The sequence below is a fragment of the Rhodnius prolixus genome, unplaced genomic scaffold (assembly GCF_049639745.1).
Source record: "Rhodnius prolixus isolate KJV_2025 unplaced genomic scaffold, Rpr scaffold_5, whole genome shotgun sequence".
Taxonomy (NCBI): Eukaryota; Metazoa; Arthropoda; class Insecta; order Hemiptera; family Reduviidae; genus Rhodnius; species Rhodnius prolixus.
The window spans coordinates 31,285,257-31,301,744 of NW_027411624.1; the positions used below are offsets into that span (position 1 = coordinate 31,285,257).

A 16,488-nucleotide genomic window follows, 5' to 3' on the forward strand; every position below is an offset into this window, starting at 1 on the left:
CTAAGTTCAAGAAATTGATTACGAGATGTCATTTTACCAAATAAATTTTGGGTTTTTTAACAATAAAAATACTCTTTTTTTTTTGGCGCTAAATAGTTTTAAAATACCTTTTATTTGGTATGTAAATTAAGGGCAAGTTAGAGAGTTTTTCACACGAGACAACTAATTTTTTGATCTTTAAAAATTATTAGTAAAATTTTGGCTGTAACTAATTAAAACTAAAAGAAGGCCCGAACGGATGCAGCACTCATGTAACGGAAGTCCGGGATGACCTTTACAATTAGCACAAACTAGACAGACACGAACAAGTGGGTGTCTCATTTGGTCAAAGTGACAGTGGCACAGACCGGATACAGTGGGGCTAGTGTTTCCGCAGAATTGTAACCTCCTCAGTTGATCTGCTACTTAGTTTTAAGTTTTCTGATAATTTGTGGCCGTCGGGCCCTTGTTAGTTTCATGTTTCTAAACAGTCTGACGGTCATATGTGCTTGACAGGGTTTTACTAGTTATAAGTGTTGAATGCAGAAATAGAGCGGAAATATTTTCTGTCATTATCTGTTTCATTTCCTCTAGGGCTTTGATGTTTGACGGAGGTTGGTGAGGTTCTTGTTATTGAGGAAGAGTGTTTGAACAATATTATCCACTCGCTAAATTAAGAGCAAACTGTAATTATTTCAAAATTCCAAGTCTAAAGGGGAATGAATAGTCGGAAGTACGTCAAAAAAAGGTTTAAAAATTGGTATTAAGTTTCAGAATATTTTTTCCATAATAAGTATAAAGGTAAAACTTCAGTACTTGTTGTGCCATTTAGTAATAGCCTATAGCCGTTACCACTAACCCAGAAAATCCATTTTTTGAGGCCAAACTAGTTGATAGATTCTAATTTCTCTTTGGTTTGTACCATGAGTGTAACGATAAAGGTCTTACCCAGTTCTAATATCACTAAATAGCTGAACTTTTTTTGGGTCATAGTTTTGCTGTGAAATGGGGCCCTTATAACTCCCTAAGTAAACATCATATTATTCGTATGAAATTTTGTGCTCTTACACACTTTGTTTTACTGAGTTGTATGCTGTAGTTTTCTTGAGTATAGATCCATAACTTGAGAAGATATTGAGAGTTGAAATTTTTTTGGGTCATGGTTTTGCTGTGAAATGGGGCCCTTATAACTACCAAAGTAAACATCATATTATTCGTATGAAATTTTGTGCTCTTACACACTTTGTTTTACTGAGTTATATGCTATAGTTTTCTTGAGTACAGATTCATAACTTGAAAAAGTATTGAGAGTTGAAATTTATTTGGGTCATGGTTTTGCTGTGAAATGGGGCCCTTATAACTCCCTAAGTAAACATCATGTTATACGTATGAAATTTTGTGCTCTTACACACTTTGTTTTACTGAGTTGTATGCTATAGTTTTCTTGAGTACAGATTCATTAGTTGAGAAAATATTGAAAGTTGAAATTTTTTTGGGTCATGCTTTTGCTGTGAAATGGGGCCCTTATAACTCCCAAAGTAAACATCATATTATTCGTATGAAATTTTGTGCTCTTACACACTTTGTTTTACTGAGTTGTATGCTATAGTTTTCTTGAGTACAGATTCATTAGTTGAGAAAATATTGAAAGTTGAAATTTTTTTTGGGTCATGGTTTTGCTGTGAAATGGGGCCCTTATAACTCCCTAAGTAAACATCATATTATTCGTATGAAATTTTGTGCTCTTACACACTTTGTTTTACTGAGTTGTATGCTGTAGTTTTCTTGAGTATAGATCCATAACTTGAGAAGATATTGAGAGTTGAAATTTTTTTGGGTCATGGTTTTGCTGTGAAATGGGGCCCTTATAACTACCAAAGTAAACATCATATTATTCGTATGAAATTTTGCGCTCTTACACACTTTGTTTCACTGAGTTATATGCTATAGTTTTCTTGAGTACAGATTCATAACTTGAGAAAGTATTGAGAGTTGAAATTTATTTGGGTCATGGTTTTGCTGTGAAATGGGGCCCTTATAACTCCCTAAGTAAACATCATGTTATACGTATGAAATTTTGTGCTCTTACACACTTTGTTTTACTGAGTTGTATGCTATAGTTTTCTTGAGTACAGATTCATTAGTTGAGAAAATATTGAAAGTTGAAATTTTTTTGGGTCATGGTTTTGCTGTGAAATGGGGCCCTTATAACTCCCAAAGTAAACATCATATTATTCGTATGAAATTTTGTGCTCTTACACACTTTGTTTTACTGAGTTGTATGCTATAGTTTTCTTGAGTACAGATTCATTAGTTGAGAAAATATTGAAAGTTGAAATTTTTTTGGGTCATGGTTTTGCTGTGAAATGGGGCCCTTATAACTCCCTAAGTAAACATCATATTATTCGTATGAAATTTTGTGCTCTTACACACTTTGTTTTACTGAGTTGTATGCTGTAGTTTTCTTGAGTATAGATCCATAACTTGAGAAGATATTGAGAGTTGAAATTTTTTTGGGTCATGGTTTTGCTGTGAAATGGGGCCCTTATAACTACCAAAGTAAACATCATATTATTCGTATGAAATTTTGCGCTCTTACACACTTTGTTTCACTGAGTTATATGCTATAGTTTTCTTGAGTACAGATTCATAACTTGAGAAAGTATTGAGAGTTGAAATTTATTTGGGTCATGGTTTTGCTGTGAAATGGGGCCCTTATAACTCCCTAAGTAAACATCATGTTATACGTATGAAATTTTGTGCTCTTACACACTTTGTTTTACTGAGTTGTATGCTATAGTTTTCTTGAGTACAGATTCATTAGTTGAGAAAATATTGAAAGTTGAAATTTTTTTGGGTCATGGTTTTGCTGTGAAATGGGGCCCTTATAACTCCCTAAGTAAACATCATGTTATTCGTATGAAATTTTGTGCTCTTACACACTTTGTTTTACTGAGTTGTATGCTATAGTTTTCTTGAGTACAGATTCATTAGTTGAGAAAATATTGAAAGTTGAAATTTTTTTGGGTCATGGTTTTGCTGTGAAATGGGGCCCTTATAACTCCCTAAGTAAACATCATACTATTCGTATGAAATTTTGTGCTCTTACACACTTTGTTTTACTGAGTTGTATGCTATAGTTTTCTTGAGTACAGATTCATTAGTTGAGAAAATATTGAATGTTGAAATTTTTTTGGGTCATGGTTTTGCTGTGAAATGGGGCCCTTATAACTCCCTAAGTAAACATCATACTATTCGTATGAAATTTTGTGCTCTTACACACTTTGTTTTACTGAGTTGTATGCTATAGTTTTCTTGAGTACAGATTCATTAGTTGAGAAAATATTGAATGTTGAAATTTTTTTGGGTCATGGTTTTGCTGTGAAATGGGGCCCTTATAACTCCCTAAGTAAACATCATACTATTCGTATGAAATTTTGTGCTCTTACACACTTTGTTTTACTGAGTTGTATGCTATAGTTTTCTTGAGTACAGATTCATTAGTTGAGAAAATATTGAAAGTTGAAATTTTTTTGGGTCATGGTTTTGCTGTGAAATGGGGCCCTTATAACCCCCTAAGAAAACATCATACTATTCGTATGAAATTTTGTGCTCTTACACACATTGTTTTACTGAGTTATATGCTATAGTTTTCTTGAGTACAGATTCATTAGTTGAGAAAATATTGAAAGTTGAAATTTATTTGGGTCATGGTTTTGCTGTGAAATGGGGCCCTTATAACTCCCTAAGTAAACATCATGTTATACGTATGAAATTTTGTGCTCTTACACACTTTGTTTTACTGAGTTGTATGCTATAGTTTTCTTGAGTACAGATTCATTAGTTGAGAAAATATTGAAAGTTGAAATTTTTTTGGGTCATGGTTTTGCTGTGAAATGGGGCTCTTATAACTTCCTAAGTAAACATAATAATATTCGTATGAAATTTTGTACTCTTACACACTTTGTTTTACTGAATTGTATGCTATAATTTTCTTGAGTACTGATTCACAAGTTAAGAAAATATTGAAAGTTGAAATTTATTTGGGTCATGGTTTTGCTGTGAAATGGGGCCCTTATAACTCCCTAAGTAAACATCTTGTTATACGTATGAAATTTTGTGCTCTTACACACTTTGTTTTACTGAGTTGTATGCTATAGTTTTCTTGAGTACAGATTCATTAGTTGAGAAAATATTGAAAGTTGAAATTTTTTTGGGTCATGGTTTTGCTGTGAAATGGGGCCTTTATAACTCCCTAAGTAAACATCATACTATTCGTATGAAATTTTGTGCTCTTACACACATTGTTTTACTGAGTTATATGCTATAGTTTTCTTGAGTACAGATTCATTAGTTGAGAAAATATTGAAAGTTGAAATTTATTTGGGTCATGGTTTTGCTGTGAAATGGGGCCCTTATAACTCCCTAAGTAATCATCATACTATTCGTATGAAATTTTGTGCTCTTACACACTTTGTTTTACTGAGTTGTATGCTATAGTTTTCTTGAGTACAGATTCATTAGTTGAGAAAATATTGAAAGTTGAAATTTTTTTGGGTCATGGTTTTGCTGTGAAATGGGGCCCTTATAACCCCCTAAGTAAACATCATACTATTCGTATGAAATTTTGTGTTCTTACACACATTGTTTTACTGAGTTATATGCTATAGTTTTCTTGAGTACAGATTCATTAGTTGAGAAAATATTGAAAGTTGAAATTTATTTGGGTCATGGTTTTGCTGTGAAATGGGGCCCTTATAACTCCCTAAGTAAACATCATGTTATACGTATGAAATTTTGTGCTCTTACACACTTTGTTTTACTGAGTTGTATGCTATAGTTTTCTTGAGTACAGATTCATTAGTTGAGAAAATATTGAAAGTTGAAATTTTTTTGGGTCATGGTTTTACTGTGAAATGGGGCCCTTATAACTCCCTAAGTAAACATCATACTATTCGTATGAAATTTTGTGCTCTTACACACTTTGTTTTACTGAGTTGTATGCTATAGTTTACTTGAGTACAGATACATAAGTTGAGAAAATATTGATAGTTGAAATTTTTTTGGGTCATGGTTTTGCTGTGAAATGGGGCTCTTATAACTTCCTAAGTAAACATAATAATATTCGTATGAAATTTTGTACTCTTACACACTTTGTTTTACTGAATTGTATGCTATAATTTTCTTGAGTACTGATTCACAAGTTAAGAAAATATTGAAAGTTGAAATTTATTTGGGTCATGGTTTTGCTGTGAAATGGGGCCCTTATAACTCCCTAAGTAAACATCATACTATTCGTATGAAATTTTGTGCTCTTACACACTTTGTTTTACTGAGTTGTATGCTGTAGTTTTCTTGAGTATAGATCCATAACTTGAGAAGATATTGAGAGTTGAAATTTTTTTGGGTCATGGTTTTGCTGTGAAATGGGGCCCTTATAACTCCCTAAGTAAACATCTTGTTATACGTATGAAATTTTGTGCTCTTACATACTTTGTTTTACTGAGTTGTATGCTATAGTTTTCTTGAGTACAGATTCATTAGTTGAGAAAATATTGAAAGTTGAAATTTTTTTGGGTCATGGTTTTGCTGTGAAATGGGGCCCTTATAACTCCCAAAGTAAACATCATATTATTCGTATGAAATATTGTGCTCTTACACACTTTGTTTTACTGAGTTGTATGCTATAGTTTTCTTGAGTACAGATTCATAACTTGAGAAAGTATTGAGAGTTGAAATTTATTTGGGTCATGGTTTTGCTGTGAAATGGGGCCCTTATAACTCCCTAAGTAAACATCATGTTATACGTATGAAATTTTGTGCTCTTACACACATTGTTTTACTGAGTTGTATGCTATAGTTTACTTGAGTACAGATACATAAGTTGAGAAAATATTGATAGTTGAAATTTTTTTGGGTCATGGTTTTGCTGTGAAATGGGGCTCTTATAACTTCCTAAGTAAACATAATAATATTCGTATGAAATTTTGTACTCTTACACACTTTGTTTTACTGAGTTGTATGCTGTAGTTTTCTTGAGTATAGATCCATAACTTGAGAAGATATTGAGAGTTGAAATTTTTTTGGGTCATGGTTTTGCTGTGAAATGGGGCCCTTATAACTCCCTAAGTAAACATCTTGTTATACGTATGAAATTTTGTGCTCTTACACACTTTGTTTTACTGAGTTGTATGCTATAGTTTTCTTGAGTACAGATTCATTAGTTGAGAAAATATTGAAAGTTGAAATTTTTTTGGGTCATGGTTTTGCTGTGAAATGGGGCCCTTATAACTCCCAAAGTAAACATCATATTATTCGTATGAAATTTTGTGCTCTTACACACTTTGTTTTACTGAGTTGTATGCTGTAGTTTTCTTGAGTATAGATCCATAACTTGAGAAGATATTGAGAGTTGAAATTTTTTTGGGTCATGGTTTTCCTGTGAAATGGGGCCCTTATAACTACCAAAGTAAACATCATATTATTCGTATGAAATTTGGCGGTCTTACACACTTTGTTTCACTGAGTTATATGCTATAGTTTTCTTGAGTACAGATTCATAACTTGAGAAAGTATTGAGAGTTGAAATTTATTTGGGTCATGGTTTTGCTGTGAAATGGGGCCCTTATAACTCCCTAAGTAAACATCATGTTATACGTATGAAATTTTGTGCTCTTACACACTTTGTTTTACTGAGTTGTATGCTATAGTTTTCTTGAGTACAGATTCATTAGTTGAGAAAATATTGAAAGTTGAAATTTTTTTGGGTCATGGTTTTACTGTGAAATGGGGCCCTTATAACTCCCTAAGTAAACATCATACAATTCGTATGAAATTTTGTGCTCTTACACACTTTGTTTTACTGAGTTGTATGCTATAGTTTTCTTGAGTACAGATTCATTAGTTGAGAAAATATTGAAAGTTGAAATTTTTTTGGGTCATGGTTTTGCTGTGAAATGGGGCCCTTATAACTCCCTAAGTAAACATCATGTTATTCGTATGAAATTTTGTGCTCTTACACACTTTGTTTTACTGAGTTGTATGCTATAGTTTTCTTGAGTACAGATTCATTAGTTGAGAAAATATTGAAAGTTGAAATTTTTTTGGGTCATGGTTTTGCTGTGAAATGGGGCCCTTATAACTCCCTAAGTAAACATCATACTATTCGTATGAAATTTTGTGCTCTTACACACTTTGTTTTACTGAGTTGTATGCTATAGTTTTCTTGAGTACAGATTCATTAGTTGAGAAAATATTGAAAGTTGAAATTTTTTTGGGTCATGGTTTTGCTTTGAAATGGGGCCCTTATAACTCCCTAAGTAAACATCATACTATTAGTATGAAATTTTGTGCTCTTACACACTTTGTTTTACTAAGTTGTATGCTATAATTTTCTTGAGTACAGATTCATTAGTTGATAAAATATTGAAAGTTGAAATTTTTTTGGGTCATGGTTTTGCTGTGAAATGGGGCCCTTATAACTCCCTAAGTAAACATCATACTATTCGTATGAAATTTTGTGCTCTTACACACATTGTTTTACTGAGTTATATGCTATAGTTTTCTTGAGTACAGATTCATTAGTTGAGAAAATATTGAAAGTTGAAATTTATTTGGGTCATGGTTTTGCTGTGAAATGGGGCCCTTATAACTCCCTAAGTAAACATCATACTATTCGTATGAAATTTTGTGCTCTTACACACTTTGTTTTACTGAGTTGTATGCTATAGTTTTCTTGAGTACAGATTCATTAGTTGAGAAAATATTGAAAGTTGAAATTTTTTTGCGTCATGGTTTTACTGTGAAGTGGGGCCCTTATAACCCCCTAAGTAAACATCATATTATTCGTATGAAATTTTGTGCTCTTACACACTTTGTTTTACTGAGTTGTATGCTGTAGTTTCCTTGAGTATAGATCCATAACTTAAGAAGATACTGAGAGTTGAAATTTTTTTGGGTCATGGTTTTGCTTTGAAATGGGGCCCTTATAACTCCCTAAGTAAACATCATATTATTTGTATGAAATTTAGTGCTCTTACACACTTTGTTTTACTGAGTTGTATGCTATAGTTTACTTGAGTACAGATACATAAGTTGAGAAAATATTGAAAGTTGAAATTTTTTTGGGTCATGGTTTTGCTGTGAAATGGGGCCCTTATAACTCCCAAAGTAAACATCATATTATTCGTATGAAATTTTTTGCTCTTACACACTTTTTTTACTGAGTTGTATGCTGTAGTTTTCTTGAGTATAGGTCCATAAGTTGAGAAAATATTGAAAGTTGAAATTTTTTTGGGTCATGGTTTTGCTGTGAAATGGGGCCCTTATAACTCCCTAAGTAAACATCATATTATTCGTATGAAATTTTATGCTCTTACATACTTTGTTTTACTGAGTTGTATGCTGTAGTTTTCTTGAGTACAGATTCATAAGTTGAGAAAAAATTGTGAGTTGAAATTTTTTTGGGTCATGGTTTTGCTGTGAAATGGGGCCCTTATAACTCCCTAAGTAAACATCATGTTATTCGTATGAAATTTTATGCTCTTACATACTTTGTTTTACTGAGTTGTATGCTGTAGTTTTCTTGAGTACAGATTCATAAGTTGAGAAGAAATTGTGAGTTGAAATTTTTTTGGGTCATGGTTTTGCTGTGAAATGGGGCCCTTATAACTCCCTAAGTAAACATCATATTATTCGTATGAAATTTTATGCTCTTACACACTTTGTTTTACTGAGTTGTATGCAATAGTTTTCTTGAGTACAGATTCATAAGTTGAGAAGAAATTGTGAGTTGAAATTTTTTTGGGTCATGGTTTTGCTGTGAAATGGGGCCCTTATAACTCCCTAAGTAAACATCATATTATTCGTATGAAATTTTGTGCTCTTACACACTTATTTTTACTGAGTTGTATGCTATAGTTTTCTTGAATACAGATTCACAAGTTGAGGAAATATTGAGAGTTGAACTTTTTGAACTTAGTCAAACGATTTGTGAAGTACTTTGAAGAAATTATTGTATTTATTGAGAATAAGGATTTTGTAAACATTCAATGATCGTATAGTGGGTCATTTAATGAATTTTTTTCTCCTATAGTTGCAAATATGAAATTTGTTTGAATATTTCTGGATGTGACTCTGCTACAAGAGTTTTCAACATTTTTACACGCTGAGTTCAAGAGGTTCGCCATCACTTACCTAGGCTACTGATAAAATGCTTGTCTTGCACATTCTGCTGGTAAAATACTTAAACAATTATTTTGCTGTTGATGCGAAAGAATTTTGCTGCATTTAATAAAATTAGGTGCTATTGACCTAAGTTGTTAATGCATCAAAAAGAAAATAATGTTACTGTCTATAATGTTCTATCGGATGCATGCAATATTTTCTTGTAATCTTTATGTTTATTGGATTAAAAAAAATTAATAAATAAAGAATATCTAAATCTGCATTCATTATCAATTACATGCATTACATGCGTGAAACACTACCTGCATAAATTATTAATTTTAGTTAGCGCTATCTAGCAGAGCGTGTAATTACTACGTTGCTTTTGAATTCATAAATCTAGACAAATAAAAAATTAAGTAAAAAAAGATAGAAATGTCTTAGTAACCTATACTTTATAATATCCAATAAAATAAGTATTATATTTTCCAGACAGAGTGAGCGCATGTTAGTGACGACAAGTATTTGAGTGAGACAGAGAATTGAGCAGGTTAGTGCTTCTGTCTGGAGGCCAGCCTTGGAATTCATTGCACAGATCGTTGGTAAGGAATTCATTAGTCATTGTTTTTTGTAAGTCTTGATGCGGGTACTTAAATATGTTCGCTGTTGAATGGTATTTTGTGTGCAGACAATTGCATAAGACCAAGAAGTGCACATAATATACGAGAATTAAATATATTTAAAAAAGAATTAAATAAATATAAATAAAATGCAGTTGGATTTCTCTTGCGATACTTTATGGGAACTTCTGTATAATGGAAGAAAAATAAGTGCACTTATCTGATTTATATTTATTAGATTCTGCTTATTTATCATACAGAGTTTATTTTTTAAAAATTTCAGTTATACAAGTATGTATGTACTTTTAAATATAAAATTCCTCTTAGGTATTTTTATTTAGTTCGTTGCACATTTAATTGTCTTCTTTATCAAGCTATCATTTTGCTGAACTAGAATTACTTAGTCTAAAACTACTCTAAACCTGTTAAAAATTAGTTACTTTTTTCATCGATTTTTTTTGCAAGTCTTTAAATAACAATTGAAGAATCGCAATATACGGGGTGTTCCTTTCTAAAACGCACCAATCGCTAATAACTTTTTAGGAAAGCGGAATTTCGAAAAAACGTACGAGTAAACTAAATGTTTTTTTTTGTCTAGTTTTCAAATTTTCCACCCCGGATGCTGTGTCTTCATTTTTGGCGGAGTTACGGCTAAAAACTCGATTGGGGTTTCATAAGGACCACTGGTTTTGACAATGATTATGAAAACTACATAAAACACTGTGAAAAATGACGTTAATCCTGTTTCGATATCCCTAATATTAGTCGAGATATTTAAGATCAAAGTTACAATTTTATCTATTCTTGATCGGTTTTCAATATTAATTTTCCACCACAAATACACGTTCTGGATGTGCTCTGTCTGCAAAAAATTGTTATTTGTGACGCAAAGAACAAAAATAATAATAATTGAAGATTTTAAAACATGTACTATAACGTAATGGTTGTGAGTGAATTAGGATAAATTTGTTTTATCATCAAATAAAAGCAATCATCACATCATTTTAATGCACCCAGTGTGCAAGACTTCTTGACCTATGATTACGGTAAGAATATCTTGCCAGGGTATAGTTCTAGTGGTCAAGAGCGTGGCTTTGTAAGTGGGTGATACGGATACCCAAATCGAATCCCGCGTAGTACTACACTTGATTAAAAAAAGTATTATGATGTATTAAGTATTACTATGAATGACTGCATACGCAAATTAATATTGAAAACCGATCACGAATAGATAAAATTGTAACATTGATCTTAAATATCTCGACTAATATTAGGGATATTAAAAAATGAGATTAACATCATTTTTCACAGTTTTATATGTAGTTTTCATAATCATTGTCAAAACCAGTGGTCCTTATGAAACTCCAATCGGGTTTTTAGCCGTAACTCCGCCAAAAATGAAGATACAGCATCAGGGGTGGCAAATTTGTAAACTAGACAAAAAAAACATATAGTTTACTTTGCGGGTTTTTTCAAAATTCCGCTTTCCTAAAAAGTTATTAGCGATTGGTGCGTTTTAAATGGATCACCCTGTATATGACTGATAATATTGTTATTTGATTAAAAAATAAATAAATAAATGAAAATAACTCTTTTGTAATAATTACGTAGTTTACATTTGCTCAATTTTTTGTTTTTGATTTGAGTAGGTTTGGTACATATTTATTAAATTATAACTGTCCGGTACGGTAGTTGTATACGTACTTAAATGTTGATCATCAGAAACTGTTCGAAAAAGAGTAACTTCGAAAAACTTCCAACTTTGACAATTTTTTTTTTTCTTTAAAATATAAAATTCCCAAATTTTACTACTTATTAGTCATAGCTCAAACAAAAGAACTTTCATTTAATTTGTTAGTTTAGCCTGTGATGTACTTCCAGAATACAGAGAATGGTTTAGGTAGATAGTATAAAGGTTGGTCAAAAAAGACCACGCCATTGCTTATCAGAGAGTTTATTGTGGAACCTGCTGATAAAAGCACAACCTTCTGTCTGGTGAAAGACTCCCCTCGGCTAAGAACGAAGGCAAGGGAGTTTTCTTCTTCAAAGAGCCAAATCCTGAAGGCCCAGGGTTTGCAATGCTGTTTCATCTTCTTCCTGGCAGTACCTAGGCAGGTTGTCTTCCTCCAGGAATGGTATTTATTCAATCTAAAATGCCAGTAATAATGTCTACGATCATTCTAAATGGCCTCAAGATCTTGCTGAAGAATGTTTAGCTGCTAGTAAACTGCCTCTGGCCAGGAGGATTCCCAGGCGGTTTCTCCATTGTTCCTAGGAGATATTATGCACCCATTCTTTGATGAACGCACTTACAAAAGCATTTTGCAACACCAAAAAAAGGGTTCAGGTCAAGTGAAAGTTGGACAGGATCATTTCCAGTCCAAGCGTTTTCGCCGCTTCATTGCCCTTGTCTTAGATCCTATCCTCAGAGGCGAGAAAACGTTGTAAGCTTTAAAAAAATAAATACTTGGGCGTCTGTTTTCCCTTACTGATTTGGAGAGGCATTTCTTTGAGTTCAACACCACAATATTGTTTTTGGAAAAGACTTGGTAACAGATCAGATTTTTTGATTTTTAAAAATATTTACAATATTGAACTAGCAACATGTGGGTCTACTAAAGTTACACATCCTGGCTGCAGGTAAATATGGCTGACGGTTCCATTTGACAGTTTCTTCCCATACAGGACAGCCTAGTATTATTTATTACTTTCATATACACATATATTTCAAACTGTGCTTATGTTTCGTAGTGTTGTGGTCAAGTTTTGCTAGCTCACTAATCACAACCATATTAACGTCGCCACCAGTCCTGACTCTTTTTTTCTACACCCTGTTCAGACTTCACCTTTCTAGTGGGAAATCATTAATCATTCCATTTGCCATATTCTTCTCGTAAAATCTTAATGTATTTGTAATGGCATTGCATTGTTTATCTAATAACATATTGTCTTTTCAACAACGCTGAACACCTGGCCAATATTTAATGAATCGTATAGTTTAAATGTTATTAGCAGGTAAATAAAAGACAAAATATGTTGTGTTTATTATTTAAAAAATCATGTTGCCGTCATTTTTATTTATTTTTTTCATTATTTGCATAAAATTCACTTCAAATAATCAACTTATTTCTTAGGAACTTTGTTTCATGGATATGACAAAACGGGTGCCCAGAAATTGGATAAAATTAGCTATTTATTTTGCCAATTGTCGCATGTGTATTTAAGTAAAAATACATTTTAAATCAAACCAATTGAATTATGTATCAATTCCGTACATTACCATCATTATGTACGCACTAGGTTTTGTTGGTTCTTAATTTTGAATAGTTTTTCGAATTAGAGAAGAAATGGAAGTAAAGGGAGAACAAATATTCTTTGATCTATTACAAACGAATTTTCTTAGGACCTACATATGGCTGCAGAATTAATCCGTCAAGGCCGTGGGGCTATAAGGATAATTGTAGGCCTATTAACTGGCCACTGCAGACTCAGAAAACACATGCATCGCATGGGCCTGGCAGATGATAGCCTCTGTAGGTTCTGTCAGGAAGAAGAGGAAACGGCACTGCACGTGTTGTGTCAGTGTGAGGGGCTCTTGTGGCTAAGGATGTTACTTCTCGGGGGAGGAAAAGCCAAGGCCTATGGGCTTTACCCAAGAGTCGCTCTCCAGAATTAAGAGTCTGATTAAAAGGACAGGTCTGGAGGGTGAACTTTAGAGTGAGGGGAGCCACAATAGATCCAAAGGGGTCGCAGTGGCGTAGGCCTTGAGGCCGTCATAGTTTAATCTATCTATCTAGGACCTACATAACTATAGGCACAAACATTTAATAAATCTCTACATAATTTAGACCAGTTTTCGGCAACCTAGGGAAAATTTTAGAGACCCAATAAACAATTCTTAATTATGAGATGATCGGTAGGTATTCTTTTAGAAAACAACTTGAAATAACTGATGAAAATCACTTAAGCATGATTGCTTCATGATGGGCATCACTTCCTTCAAAGTTTTCTTCGGTAAAGAATGGTTGGTTTCGCTTTACGATCTGCTTTTGGGTCCAGCTACTCTTGTGGACAAGTATTTTCACAAAATGAAATTCAGTCTTAGTTAATCGCAAAACAGGTTAACTAACTTTCAAAATTCAGAAAATTTAGAATCATGGTTTTTTTTAAAAAAACCCAACCAACCATCACACAAATATCTCAAAGCTTACAGGTATAATGAAACAGTATCAAGAAGGTTATTAAAATGATCAAATGTCCTTTATTAAATAGGATTTCATTTTATTTGTAATTATCTACTTAAGGACTTTTGGATTATCCCAACTGTATACTTTTCTTATTTTCTGTACTCTGAAGATAATATGTAAACTAAAATAGAAATTATGTGACCCACCAGCAAAAATTTTTGTAAAAAAATGAAAAATGACCCACTTATAAGAAACGTTGCCGTTCACTGATTTAGACCATTATTTAACCAGTTAACCGATTATGACGTCATGAAAAAAAGTATAAAATTTTGTGTTATGACGAGTATATTCGTCATGCGTTTTCAGTAGTGACCATCGGCAGTTAATTTTGCAATTTTAATTAGTTTAATCTAAAATACATTCGTAATTTTTTATTTTTGATGTTTTTGGTTTCTATTTATTTTAATATAAATAAATGAATAAATGTACATGAAATAAATAACGAAAAAAACAATATATAAAAGTCATTTCATCGCTCAATTTGTACGACGCACTTAGGGGGACAGTTTTTCCAACAAGGTCGAAACAGTTTCGTTAAAAAAAAAAAAAAAACATTTTTCGGACTGAGGAGACCTCAAAAATCGATATTTCCGGAGGGAAAAACTGAAAATTCTGAAAATCGGCACGATTACAGTATCGATTACCCTATCTCTTGACTGTAGTTATGAAAGAGAAAGTAGAAAAACGATATCAATCGATATTCATGGTATTTTCCATAATAAATCAATCGATAAAGCTGATCAGCTGATAACGACCAGTCCACTTATTATTTTCTTTTTTATTTTTGTCAGTTTGACAGTTACCGTCTGTCAAGCTTAATGGAACCAAAAAATTTATCGTGTGTTATTAAATTTGGATAGATTATTCTTAACTTTGACGTTTACCATGTATTTCATTTGCCATCCTTAAAATATCTTTACCCCTTTTGTTTTTTTTAAATAAATTTGTTCTTTTAGGATACTTGACGAGCAAACGAGCAACAGTTGTTTAATCATATTTTTTAAACCAGTAATTAGTAGCCAGTAAAAAACTAATTTATTTTTCTGCAACCATGTAGGGAAGTTCTCATTACTCAATTAAAATCAGCTGTGTAATGCCCAACTTCCCACACTAGTGGGGGGGGGGAAATTCCGCACAAGTGAGTGGAAAAACTTTATTGTGCTTCCTTGATATAAGAAGTTTTGTTATTAACATAAATATTTTCTGTAAAACTCTAATAAGCTTATTTAAATTTATTTTATTTAAATAATTAAAAAACGAATATTAAAAAATAAAATAAAAATTGAAAGGAATATAGAAATAAAAATAATACTTTAATAAATAATTAGATATTTTTAATTATAACAGTTAAAAAGGTTATAGTGTTACCTTATAGAAATTTAAAATGGATTCTAGTGATTCCTGTTTAGAAAACACTCCTCCATCAATAAAAGAAACAGCAGAAAATGTAATAAGTAATGTAAACACGTAAGTAATGTAAATAATTGTAATATAACAATAAATGTTTATAATAAATAAATTACTTTTTGTAGACTGTAAAAATGAAATTTTTAATTTTATTAGTTAATAAATGGTTGCAGAAAAAATATAATATTTAACTCTAGTGTAAAGTATTTTCCTCACACTCGGCAATTTGCACTTGCACTCGCATCGCTTCGCTCGCTCGTGCGTGCAAACCCTGCCTCGCGTGAGGAAAAGTACTACTTTCCACACTTGTTAAATAAATAACTATTACTTGTAACCTATAATACTCGCCAGATTATGCATAAAAACACAAATTTACGAAATAAACACACTCAAACAGAAAAATTAATTTAATATTAAAAGTTTACCTTGATTTTTTTTTTACTTCTTCCAAGTTGCATGCATATAAACTTCTTAATTTATGTAAAGTAGCATTTGCAGGTGCACTTTGGTTGCATTAACCTAAAAAAAAATAAATCAATGGACGGAGAAGTCAAAAATTTTCCCCGACAGGTTTTGTAATCAGTTTTATTTAATTAATCTTATTTTTTCGAAAAAGTTTATTTAACTTTCATTTCTTAAAGTTTACAAATTTAGTGACGGCTTTTCTATAATTTATTTATTTATTTTAATACTTTTCTTTTCCTTAATTGAGAAATAGTTATTTATTTAACAAGTGTGGAAAGTAGTACTTTTCCTCACGCGAGGCAGGGTTTGCACGCACGAGCGAGCGAAGCGATGCGAGTGCAAGTGCAAATTGCCGAGTGTGAGGAAAATACTTTACACTAGAGTTAAATATTATATTTTTTCTGCAACCATTTATTAACTAATAAAATTAAAAATTTCATTTGTACAGTCTACAAAAAGTAATTTATTTATTATAAACATTTATTGTTATATTACAATTATTTACATTACTTACGTGTTTACATTACTTATTACATTTTCTGCTGTTTCTTTTATTGATGGAGGAGTGTTTTCTAAACAGGAATCACTAGAATCCATTTTAAATT

General features: G+C 32.0%; 1 long non-coding RNA gene across 3 annotated transcripts in view; it reads left to right on the forward strand.

The window, feature by feature from the left end:
- Positions 1-16,488, forward strand: part of LOC141457803 (uncharacterized) — a 65,503-nt gene that overhangs the window by 5,318 nt on the left and 43,697 nt on the right. For all 3 annotated transcript variants that reach the window (XR_012460561.1, XR_012460559.1, XR_012460560.1), the window contains one exon: positions 9,637-9,746. This is a non-coding gene — a long non-coding RNA (uncharacterized lncRNA). The remainder of the gene's footprint in view (positions 1-9,636; positions 9,747-16,488) is intronic.